We start from the raw sequence: 14,145 nt of genomic DNA on the forward strand, positions 1-14,145 counted from the left end.
GACAAGGAGTTTAAAAGGTCATATGGCCACCCTTTAGCTCAAATACACAATGGTCATGCACATTTTTAATTACATCAAGCAATTCAATACAATTCATTCGAACATCAAAGGGAAGCTCAAGGTACTTAGCCCATATATACATTAGACATTAGAGTCACATGGGTACGAAATCACGAATCGAATTCAACATACTAGTTAATATTTCCCCTTAGCTGAATTTTCTAAGTCAAGATAAAGCCTTCAACATGCTTACCTATGGCCGAACAACACATCAGCCTATGTACTCATTCATGTGGCCGATTATGCATGTCTATGTTGAGGCCAATTATATACTCAATACCACACACAAATGGCATACCTTTTTCTAACTAATGCATTACATATTATAACTCAATACGCATCCATCATGTACTCCATAACCGAAACACCATCATATGTAAGTATATACCTTGAGATATTGTATATGTCATACCAATACGTCATGTGCAAACATATATATATATATATATGTTCAAGAGCCGAATCTCAAAGTTGATTATAACTAAACATGAACATAAATCCAAAACACAAGTCTTACCTACCATGCAATAAGTATAAATCATACTTATGGGTATACCATGGCCGAATACATCACAACACCATACCATTTCAATTTTGGTCATGGTTAAACAAAGAACTTAATGTCTCACTCAAAAATGCTAAAAAGAAAATCCAAGAGTCCTCAATCCACCATCACATGTATCATTATCAAGCTTCATATTTAGCATGCAATGGCATTAACAAAAAATCCACCTTGGCCGAATATCATCCCCATGACATAGCAAAGATTTGAACCATGGGCTAATTAGAACTCAAGCTAGCAACTAAAAACATGCATGAATCTCATGGCACAACCTCAAACATACCTTAATCTAGACACAAGTATGGCCAAACCTCCTCCTAATCCTCTTCCAAACCAAGCATGAAGCAAGAACTCCTTCCTTCTTCCTTAGAATTTTCGGCTCAAAGAAATGAAAAAGGATGATCAACAATTTTCTTTTTTCTTTTTTCTTCAACTCACGGCAAAATGGGGGGAGAATGGATGAGACCATTTTTTTTTCATCACTCCTCCCTTTCATTATTTTATTTTTCGTTACACACACCATTGTCACAACATGTTTTATGACATGTTTTGCCCATCACTCTTTGTCATGGCCGGCCACTAGCAATTAGGGGGAAAATTTGACATGCAAGTCCTCCCTCTTGATTACATGCACTATTAGGTCCTTATAGATTAGGCTATCACATTTCAAAAGTGTCACACAAGTCCTACTAACTGAATTCACATGCAATCGACTAAATCGAAGCTTGAAATTTTCACACATTCATAATTACATATTCTAGACAATAAATATTACGTTCAAACATTTTGATGACTCGGTTTAGCGGTCCCGAAACCACTTCCCGACTAGGGTCAATTTTGGGCTGTCACAACTCTCCCCCACTTAAGAAATTTTCGTCCCTGAAAATCTTACCGGTAAATAGTTTTGGGTAACGCTCTTTCATAGAGTTCTCGGGTTCCCAAGTAGCTTCTTCCATCCCGTGTTTGAGCCATAACACTTTTACTAATGGAACCCTTTTGTTTCGCATCTCCTTCACTTCACGAGCTAGGATACGAATCGGTTCTTCTTCATAACTCATATCGGCTTGAATTTCGACCTCTGATGGACTAATTATGTGCGATGGATCAGATCTATAACGTTGAAGCATCGAAACATGAAAGACGTCGTGAATCTTTTCAAGTTCAGGAGGCAAAATCAATCGATATGCAACTGAACCGACTCGTTCGGATACTTCATATGGCCCGATGAACCTCAGGCTCAATTTGCCTTTACGGCCAAATCTGAGTATCTTTTTCCAAGGCGAAACTTTAAGAAACACTTTATCTCCCACCTGATACTCAATGTCTTTTCGTTTCAGATCTGCGTACGACTTCTGATGATCGGAGGCTATCTTAAGATTTTCACGGATTACTTTTACTTTCTGTTCAGCATCTTTAATCAAATCCAGTCCGAAAATTTTGCTTTCACCGAGCTCGGTCCAAAACAATAGTGTACGACATTTACGCCCGTACAAAGCCTCGTAAGGTGCCATCTTAATACTTGATTGAAAACTATTGTTGTAAGTGAATTCAATCAAAGGTAAATATCGTTCCCATGAACCATTAAACTCAAGGACACAACATCTCAACATATCCTCAAGTATCTGAATTACCCGCTCAGATTGACCATCGGTTTGTGGATGAAAAGCGGTGCTAAAATGCAGCTTGGTACCCAAAGCTTCTTGCAATTTCTTCCAAAATCGCGAGGTGAATCTCGGATCTCTATCCGACACAATAGAAATCGGTACCCCGTGTAATCTCACAATCTGAGAAACGTACAATTCAGCTAGTTTATCCAATGAAAAATCCGTACGCACGGGGAAAAAGTGAGCCGACTTAGTCAGTCTATCAACAACAACCCAAATCGCATCCTTCTTACTTGCTGACAATGGCAGTCCGGACACAAAGTCCATTGTGACTCGATCCCATTTCCACTCGGGTATCGTGATCAGCTGAAGTAATCCTGAAGGAACTTGATGTTCCACTTTCACTTGTTGACATATTAAACATCTCGAAACAAAGTCGGAGATGTCTCGTTTCATACCATGCCACCAAAACTGACGTTTCAAATCGTTGTACATCTTCGTACTCCCTGGGTGAATTGACATTCGGCTACAATGGGCTTCGTTCAGAATCATCGAAATGAGTTCCGAATTCCTTGGAACACACAAATGACTTCTGAACCTCAAACAATCATCATCATCAATTTGAAACTCCGATTCTTTGTTCGGAACACACTCAGCCCGTTTTGCAACCGGTTCATCATCGACTTTCGAGCTTCACGAATTTGATGAATCAATAATGGTTTGGCTTTTAATTCACTACTAACACATTGTCGGTTAGAATGACAAGTGTACATTCATCGCTTCAAAGCAAGCAGTGATTTCCGCTTAAGGCGTCCGCAACCACATTAGCCTTTCCCGGGTGATAATCAATGACCAGCTCATAATCTTTCAACAACTCAAGCCAACGCCTTTGTCGTAGATTCAAGTCTCTTTGAGTCATCAAATATTTGAGACTTTTGTGATCCGAAAATACATGGCACTTCTCACCAAATAAGTAATGTCGCCATATTTTCAAGGCGAATACGATGGCAACTAATTCGAGATCATGGGTCGGATAATTCTTCTCATGTGGCTTTAATTGTCTCAACGCATAGGCCACAACTCGACCTTCTTGCATCAATACGCAACCTAACCCAAGTAGGGAGGCGTCACTATAGATGACAAACTCTTTGCCTAATTCGGCCGCACTAAAATTGAGCTTTCGTCAAATAAGTTTTCATTGATCAAAACTTTTCGACATTTTTCCGTCCATTCAACTTAACATCTTTTGAAGTAGCCGTCATGGGTGTGGCTATCATCGAGAAACCTTTTACAAACCGTCGGTAGTAATCGGCAAGCCCCAAAAAGCTCGAACCTCGTAATATTTCTGAGGCTTCCAGTTAAGTATGGCTGAAATTTTGCTCGGTCGACTCGAATACCCGTGCGAGATACCACATGACCCAAGAAGCTAACCTCTCTTAACCGTAACTCACACTTGCTGAACTTAGCATATAACCGCTTATCCCGTAAAATTTGCAACACTAATCTCGGTGTTCAAGTATGTTCGGTCTCATCTCTTGAATAGACCAAGATGTCGTCAATGAACACAACTACGAACCGGTCCAAATATCGCTCAAGATCCGATTCATCAAATCCATAAATACCAGTAGGGCATTAGTGAGCCCGAACGGCATCACTAAGAACTCGTAGTGACTGTACCTCGCTTAAAGCGGTTTGGGTACATCCGAATCTTGAATCCATGGAATCGATAATAACCCGATCTCAAATCTATCTTGAAAACACCGAGGCTCCCTTTAGTTGATCAAACAAATCATCAATACGCTGTAACGGATATTTATTCTTTATCGTCACTTTATTCGGTGACGATAGTCAATGCACAACCTCATGGTTTCATCCTTCTTTTCACAAACAATCTTTGGTGCACCCAAGGTGAGAAACTTGGTCGAGCGAAACCTCTATCCGTCAATTCTTGCAACCGAAGCTTTCAACTCTTTTAACTCGGTTGGTGCCATACGACACGGAGCTATCGAAATCGGCGTAGTCCGTGTACAAGCTCAATACCAAACTCTATCTCCGAACAGTGGCAAACCCGTAATTCTTCGGGAAAAACATCCGGTATTCACAAACCACCAAGCACAGATTCGGGTTTTATTTCTAACTCCTTATCATCAAGTACATACGCAAGGTATGCTTCGCACCCCTTTCTTGCATATTTCTGGGCCAACATTGATGATATTACGGTGGCAACCCTTTAAGCCCGTAGACTCAACTCGGATCATCTCGTTATTTGCGCAGCTCAAATCCATAGTCTTGCTTTTGCAATTCACAACCGCATCATGCACGGTCAACCAATCCAAACTAAGAATAACATCAAATTCATCAAACGGCGAAGCATCAAGTCCGGAAAACAGAACCTCAATTACTAGGGACATTTCTTACACACTTTGTCGACAAGCACGTAACGACCCAAGGGATTTGACACCCGAATTACGAACTCAGTAGACTCAATAGGTAAAGTCTTACTGGATGCTAAGGTTTCACATATATAAGAATGAGTAGAACCGGGGTCAATCAAAGCAATTACATTAGTCTCAAAGAGAGTAAAAGTACCGGTAATAACATCAGGCAAAGAAGCATCCTCGCGGGCACGTATAGCATAAGCTCTAGCAGGCGCACGAGCCTCAGATCTGGTTGTAGCATCTCTAGATCCTCTCTGACCGCCACTAGCATTGCCCGTGTTTCTAGACGGTCTACCCCGAGCAGTAGTAGCACCTGGTTTCCCACTCTGACTTACATTTTGTTCAGGCAACCTCGGGCAATCCTTGATAAAGTGGTCAGCTGATCCACACTTATAGCAGGAGCGGTCATGGAACCTACAGCTCCCCGAATGCCATTTACCACAATGCTGACACTCCGTTCTGTCTCGACGTTCATTCCCAACACTGGTGACCGAAGTGCCTCGTGTACCCATAGGGGGTCGATCACGATCTCGTCTAAAAAGGCCCGAAGTGCCTCTAGACCGGCCCACATCATCTCGAAATTTCTTCGATGCCTGTTGAAGAGACTTTCCCGAGGATCTTTTACAAAACTCCCCAGTTCCCACATCAACTTTTTGTTTTTCTTTTCTAAGCTCTTCGGCTTTACAAGCTCGCTCGACAAGTACTACGAACTCTCGTATTTCAAGAATGCCAACGAACATTTTTATATCTTCATTCAGCCCATCCTCAAGTGTTTACACATGATAGCCTCGGACGAAACACATTCCCGAGCGTATCTACTAAGTCTAACAAATTTTCGTCAGAATCGAGAATCGACATAGAACCTTGCTTAAGCTCAAGAAATTCCTTCCGCTTTTGATCAACAAATCTCGATCGATATACTTTTTCCAAACTCGTTTGGAAAAACTCCCAAGTTACTTGCTCTCGGGCACAATAGAAGTCGAGTACTCCACCAATAGTAGGCGTAATCGCGTAGCAAGGAGATAGTACACTTTAGGCATTCATCGGTGTACAAGATAGCTCATCGAAAATGCCGGATAGTGTTGTCCAACCAAAATTCAGCTTGCTCGGCATCGCCGCTATCCGTAGCTTTAAATTCAGTAGCCCCATGTTTTCGGATTCTGTCAACTGGGGGCTTATTTGACCTTATTTGGTCAGTTATCGGAGGTATTGTAGGTGCGGGGGTTGTATTAGTCGGGAATGGAGGTTGTGGAATAGCCGTATTAGTTCGAATGTATTGGTTGAACCAATCATTCATCACGCTATAAAAAGCTTGCCTAGCCTCATCATTCGGATTGCTAGCAATAGGTTGAGAGTCTACCGGCGCTGTCCCTTGTGTGGGAGTAGGCGCCACACTCTCCACATCATCATCTATCGCTCGGTTGGGATCGGGATCCATTACTATAAATAAACACAAATTCAAATGTCAGAAATCACCACACTATCAATTAATCACATAATGGCATGTATAGCTAGACCCAAACGTATTACGATAGTCCTAGGATCGACTAAACCGTAGCTCTGATACCAATAAAATTGTAACACCCCGTACCCGAGTCCGTTACCGGAGTCGAACACAAAGTGCGTACAGACTTAACTTAATTATTTTCACAGTCCATTTAAAAAAAAAATTTCAGACAGGCTGGCTAACTGCGTCACTATCGCCTTAAAAATCATATCTCGAGTTCCAAAACTAGAAAACTGATTCCGTAAATTCTTCCTGAAATTAGACTCATATATCCATCTGTGGATTTATTTCTAAAATTTTTGGTCGGGCCAATTGGTACAGTTTATTAGTTAAAGTCTCCCCTGATTCTGGGTTCGACTACTCTGACCTTCATGTATTACGACTTGCATATCTCCCTGTACAGAGCTTCAATACTCATGCCATTTGTTTCTAATGAAACTAGACTCAAAGGGAAATCTATACATATAATACATGACTTCTAATTGTCTCTGGATAATTTATAATAAATTTTTAAAGTCGAAACAGGGGATCCAGAAACCGTTCTGGCCCTGTTTCACGAGAACTTTAATATCTCTTAATATACTATTCATATGTTCATTTCGTTACTTTCATATGAAAATAGATTCATCAAGGTTCGATTACATAATTTATTCACTATTTAATTCCATTCCTAAAAATTTTAGTGATTTTTCAAATCCACACCACTGCTGCTGTCAGCATCTATTTTCAAGGTAAACTTTACCTATTTCGTGGTTTCTATGGACGAACTAGAGTTTTGTCATACATAGGTCCACATATAATCATATTTAGCCATTCCAATGGCTGATCATTTGCCCAACACTTCCATTCCAGTCCATAGTCACATCATGAAACCATACATATATACATAAACACAAATGGTCTAATGCCATACTCCACTTCTACGAGCCATTTTCGCATGGCTGTACACACATACATCACAAAACGTACTTGAAAAATAACAAAGGGTAGTCCTATACATGCCATATCCAGATTTCAACTAAAAGAGTACCAAAAGGGCTTTGATAGTGTGGATGACTTCGACTTCGATGATCCCGAATCCGATAGCTAACGAACAAAATCTTGAAAACAAAGAGCCAAAGCAAACGGGGTAAGCATTTTAATGCTTAGTAAGTTTCAAGTAATGAAATCGACTTCGTAAAGTATTACGTTCACATAGCTAAATGAATCACTTTATTTATACACATTCTCATAATCATACTTACTTCACACTTCATCAACATACACACACATGGTATCAACCTATCTAAGAGCCGAAAGTTCGTTAGTCGATTGAACGAATACTATTTCAAACGAATCGACTTTTTCGATGCACATGCAAACATACCTTATCGTTTGGGTTTTTCGAGCGTATTAATTGAATTTATTACAGCACAAAACGCTCACCTTCAACCAAGTTTCTTCGGAATTTAGTCGGATATAACCACAAGCACAATTGCCTTCGGGTCTTAACCCGGGTATAGCAACTCGCACAAATGCCTTCGGGTCTTAGCCCGGATATAACAACTCGCACAAATGCCTTCGGGTCTTAACCCGGATATAGCAACTCGCACAAATGCCTTCGGGTCTTAGCCCGGATATAATCACTACCATAAATGCCTTCAGGGCTTAGCCCGGGTATCATTCAAATGCTCATACACACATATATCAATAATCACGACACATCCATATTTCATTTTCGTTACTAAGGCTCAAACACAAAACATTTATCAAACCTTTCCAATTTCGGCTCAATAGCCACACACAAAGAGCATGATTTCAATTGACTTTGCAACATAGTCCCTACGCACATTCGGCTATCCGCCATAATATGACAAATCATTTCAATATAATTCAAGTAGGGTTATTCCTCGAAGACTTACCTCGGATGTGGTCGAGCGATTTCGACGGCTATTCGATCACTTCTTCCTTCCCCTTATCCAACTGTGGTCCTCTAAGCTCTTGAGCTAATTCACACAAATTTAACTTATTAAAGTCTCATTATGCTAGCTTATGGCGAATATGACAAGGAGTTTAAAAGGTCATATGGCCACCCTTTAGCTCAAATACACAATGGTCATGCACATTTTTAATCACATCAAGCAATTCAATACAATTCATTCGAACATCAAAGGGAAGCTCAAGGTACTTAGCCCATATATACATTAGACATTAGAGTCACATGGGTACGAAATCACGAATCGAATTCAACATACTAGTTAATATTTCCCCTTAGTCAATTATCTAAGTCAAGATAAAGCCTTCAACATGCTTACCTATGGCCGAACAACACATCAACCTATGTACTCATTCATGTGGCCGATTATGCATGTCTATGTTGAGGCCAATTATATACTCAATACCACACACAAATGGCATACCTTTTTCTAACTAATGCATTACATATTATAACTCAATACGCATCCATCATGTACTCCATAACCGAAACACCATCATATGTAAGTATATACCTTGAGATATTGTATATGTCATACCAATACGTCATGTGCAAACATATATATATATATGTTCAAGAGCCGAATCTCAAAATTGATTATAACTAAACATGAACATAAATCCAAATCACAAATCTTACCTACCATGCAATAAGTATAAATCATACTTATGGGTATACCATGGCCGAATACATCACAACACCATACCATTTCAATTTTGGTCATGGTTAAACAAAGAACTTAATGTCTCACTCAAAAATGGTAAAAAGAAAATCCAAGAGTCCTCAATCCACCATCACATGTATCATTATCAAGCTTCATATTTAGCATGCAATGGCATTAACACAAAATCCACCTTGGCCCGAATATCATCCCCATGACATAGCAAAGATTTGAACCATGGGCTAATTAGAACTCAAGCTAGCAACTAAAAACATGCATGAATCTCATGGCACAACCTCAAACATACCTTAATCTAGACACAAGTTTGGCCAAACCTCCTCCTAGCATGAAGCAAGATGGGGGGAGAATGGATGAGACCATTTTTTTTTCATCACTCCTCCCTTTCATTATTTTATTTTTCCTTACATACACCATTGTCACAACATGTTTTATGACATGTTTTGCCCATCACTCTTCGTCATGGCCGGCCACTAGCAATTAGGGGGGAAATTTGACATGCAAGTCCTCCCTTTTGATTACATGCACTATTAGGTCGTTATAGATTAGCCTATCACATTTCAAAAGTGTCACACAAGTCCTACTAACTGAATTCACATGCAATCGACTAAATCGAAGCTTGAAATTTTCACACATTCATAATTACATATTCTAGACAATAAATATTACGTTCAAACATTTCGGTGACTCGGTTTAGCGGTCCCGAAACCACTTCCCGACTAGGGTCAATTTTAGGCTGTCACAGGTTTATAACACTTTCACTACAACTTAATCTCTATCAGAAAGTTCATGTACTCAAAATTTCGATCCATACTATCATGTTACATATGCATTCATACCTGAATCTTTTTTGAATTTGAAATCATACTCTTTATAATTTCACACAGTCCGATTATTTCCCAATTCAACTCTCAATTACCTTTCCTTTCAAAGCCTCCTTTGGTGTAATACCCCTTACCCGAGTCTGAGACCAGAGCTGGGCACGAGGCATTACCTAACTTAAATGCATGCATTCAATCTTTTCTAAAATGTAAAAACTAGGTCAAATTAAAACTTTCCTTTCATAGTCTGTTGATTCCTAATATCGATTTACGAGGCCCAAATCATACTTTGGAAACAGTCTAGGTTTAATTTGATCACTTATGAAAACTTTCCAAAATGTCACTTGGAATAGGGCACACGCCCGTGTGGAAGGGCAACACGCCCGTGTGGCCCTGTTAACCTGGTCGTGCCAAAGGCCCATGTGGTTCACACGGCCTAAGCATAAGGGGACATGCCCGTGTCCCGAGGTCCTGAGAATTAAATTCTAAATTCGAACCTACAGGGGTTTTCACACGGCCTGGCACACACCCGTGTCCATGAACCGTGTCCCTCACACGGTCATGACACACCCGTGTCTTAGCCTGTGTCTAAAAACCTTGACATTCTATTTCTTATGCCAGCAACAAATTAGGGGCACATGCCCGTGGCCAAAGACCGTGTCCTCCACACAGCTGAGACACACGATCGTGTCTCTGCTCGTGTGTTTACTACCATGCTTACTGACTTGCAAATTTGAAGTGAGGGGACACACGATTGAACAACACGACCATGGGGCTGATCGTGTGTCACACACGGCCTAGACATACGCCTGTGTGTTTACTCGTGTGGATGATATAAGGCTATCTACCAAGCCCTTTTCCACCCTAAAACAAAATATAATACCAACCATCATACCAAATTCTAGCATGACATGATTTCTTATCGAGCAACCATAACTAAGATCTCTACACATTTCACATATGTTTAAGCAACCTATTCATGCATTTTGCTATCCAACATTGAAATTCACACGGTCAACCATACCAACAATTTCTCATTCATGAAAGACCTTTTTTGTATTCATAAAACAACTTTCAATATTGGCCATTTTCACGGCCTTATACAAAATGAGTCAAATACTAAAGTAAGCCAACACATTTGGCCCTAAAACAATGTGACCTAAAGAAAACTTAAAAGATCCTATACATGCCATAATCAAAATAAAAGAACTAACTATACCAAGTGCTTCAAATTATAGTGTGACTGACTTCTCCGATGTAGGCAATGATCCACGAGCTACTTTGGCAACACTATAAGAAAATGGAAAGGAAAAGGGGTAAGCATAAAGCTTAGTAAGTTGCATGAAAATAAACATCAACTATTTATCATACAATAATATGCTCATAACATTTCATAGCTTGTCCATGAATACAATAAATTGACATAAGTACAACTTACTCATCACCATCCAATGCAATTCATATAGCATATATTGATCCCACATCTCATACATTTCAAGTAGGTACCTGTACCACTCACCATATGGTCATAACTTCTCTCATTTCAATATATTGAGGAATCTTCCGTTGAACTATTTGGAATATTACAGGATACTCAATAACCTCAAACATGGGATAAGATGCTGACGCCATGTACCAGACATGGTCTTACACTGGCTAGTACAATAAAGTCGATGTTGTGTCCCAGACAGGTCTTACACTGACTTTCATATTTCGAGGCTGATGTCATGTCCCAGGCAGGTCTTACACTAGCTCTCATCTATCGGTGTCAATGGCATGTCCCAGACAGGTCTTACACTAACACACAACAAGCTGACGCCATGTCCCAGACAAGTCTTACACTAGCTTGTATATCCCGAGGCCGATGCATGTCCCAAACATGTGTTACACTAGCTCTCATCTCAATGTCGATGCATGTCCCATACATGTCTTACACTGGATCTCATATCGTGGCTGTTGCATGTCCCAGACATGTCTTACACTAGCTCACATACCACCCAATGTCATTGTATGGATATCCAAGTCTATTCCAAATGTTCAACCGGAGGTCTTTACTACATTAATTTCTCTACATGCATTCTCATAAACACAATCAAACAATTTATGCAGTGTCAATTCAATCATACATCATAGCAATATAGTTGCATTATTAACATACAACTTACCTCGAATTACAAAATGTAGGTGACTAGACGATTTACTCTACTTGCTTGGCTTTCCCCTCGTCCAAGTTCGATTTTCATGTTTCTTGATCTAAAATAATAAAAATTCACTCATTTAATCTCTAAATAAATTTAAGCAATCATAAGTTTAATTTTGGGAAAAATGACCATTTTGCCCTTAGACTTTCACAAAATGATCATTTTACCCATTGGCACTTTAATTGGAGTTTCTTATCTCCAGTTATAAATAATTTAGTGACTGTTGCTCAGGAAAACAGCTTGTAGTGAATTTGTGATTTTGTTGCAAACATGGTTAAAACTAGTTAATGAGATACTTTTCGAGTTCTTATGATCTTATTTGTGATTTCAATATTTGGTTTTAATTGAGTTCAGATTCAAGTGAGGTGAATTTGTTAAATATGCATTATGTTCATGGATACTTGGCCGAAATGGCAATTACCTAGGAATGATTTCTTGAAAATTTGAAATAATCGAGCTATAAGTAAATTAATTGTTTGCATTGCTTAAAACTTACTAAGCATTGAAGCTTACTCCGTGTTCTCTTTTCCATTCCTTATAGGTTTATCCTTTAGTTCGAGTTGGAAGAGCCGGAGATATCATCACACTATCGAGTCATTATGTGAGTTGAGAAGATGGTATATCATCATGATTTAAGGCATGTGTAGGATAGACTATAGGTAGAATGATATTTTGTCTTTGTATACATTATAGCCATGCGAAGATGGCTCGCTTATTTTGTTTAGAGAGGCCTTATAATTGAACTAATGTGTTGAAATGTTTTAGTTATAACTTGATAGTAGTTAATTTGTTATTAGATATTCGGTTATGTTTTGATAGTTAGTCATTTTGGAAATTTATAAGAGCTCTTATGAAAAATCAATGAGACAGGTTGCATTGTTGATAATTTATGTCTGGTAAATATCTTTGACCTTATAGAAGTTTTGTTCAGTCAAGTAATACCTCATAACCTTATTCCGGCAATGGATACGGGTTAGGAGTGTTACATTTAGTGGTATCAGAGCTATGGTTTAGTCGATTCTCAGACTAACCTAGCGTATGTGAGTCTAGCTATACATGCCATAGTACTACTCGTGATAGTGTGACATCTCCCGGCTCTAACGAAATTGTTTTGTAAGACAGATATGCTTTCCAACTGAGCTAATTCTGATAGTACAGAATGTTATACTCAGACGTTTGAGTGAAAATGTGTTGGTGATGAGTTGAAACTCATAAAAGGTATGAATCAGAATGCATGATATTCTGCTATTGATAAATGTTATAATTATATGAGTATATGAGTTGTGATGTTGGGTAAATGATGGTTGTGTGAATATTTTGACTTAGAATTTATAATTTGATTTAGTGTATGAGCTATGTGTTAAGTACCAAGTGATCATAAGTAAATGATTGCTAGATGTTTGAGAATGCGAATTAGTAATGAACTATTCGTTCATAATAGTATGTGTGATGTGCATGCTTACGTAATTGTTAAAATTGTTGGCTTTACAACACTCACCCCCTCATCGGTAAAGCATTGTAATGAGATCCGTGCTATATGGATTTAATACGCTTACGAGTGTGAAAATTACAGAGTTTCGTGGTTGAAAGATTAGTATTGTGATCATATAAGAGAATGAGTCCGCAAGTGAAGACAGTAACAGAAAAGATATTAGATCATGTTGAAGACCATTCGTTATATGCCAATTCACTGTTAAAGAAGAAGTTGAATTCGATGAGATGAAAGTATTTAGGTATGATGTCTAAAGAACGTATTGACTGGAAGTTTTTCTAAATTGATTTACATTAGTAATGGGATATTATGAAATCGGTGATGATAGAATTAGACAAGAGGATAATGTTTGAATTGAAATGATAGCTGAGTGTGGTTATAGTCGGGTAGTTACTACGTTTTCTTTTGGGCAAATGATTATAGTCTTCGGGGTTCTGAGCGAGAATCTTTATGTGTTTTACGATCGACAATCATGTGATTAATCTTATCAAATGATGAGTAGTTATTGGTGAGCTAGAGACTAAATTGATGTTTAATCAGCAAATTTGAGAGGCTAAGAGGTCATCGTTGAATTACAAGTTAAAAAGGGTACAACGTAAATTGATTTCTGATTTAGAATTTCAGATTGGAACCGACAATCATTCGTTGTGTCGAGATAGAGTTCGTGTATTGAGAAATCCAGAGATTTTACAACAATTGTGACATCTAGCACAGTGGTGATTATCTTTCCATACGGGGAGTGCTAAAAGAGTACCAGTTTTTATTGTTCAAATGGAGACTCGAGGATTATATCGTGTTACTAAAAT

Source organism: Gossypium arboreum, chromosome 8, assembly GCF_025698485.1.
Source record: "Gossypium arboreum isolate Shixiya-1 chromosome 8, ASM2569848v2, whole genome shotgun sequence".
In the NCBI taxonomy this organism is placed as follows: Eukaryota; Viridiplantae; Streptophyta; class Magnoliopsida; order Malvales; family Malvaceae; genus Gossypium; species Gossypium arboreum.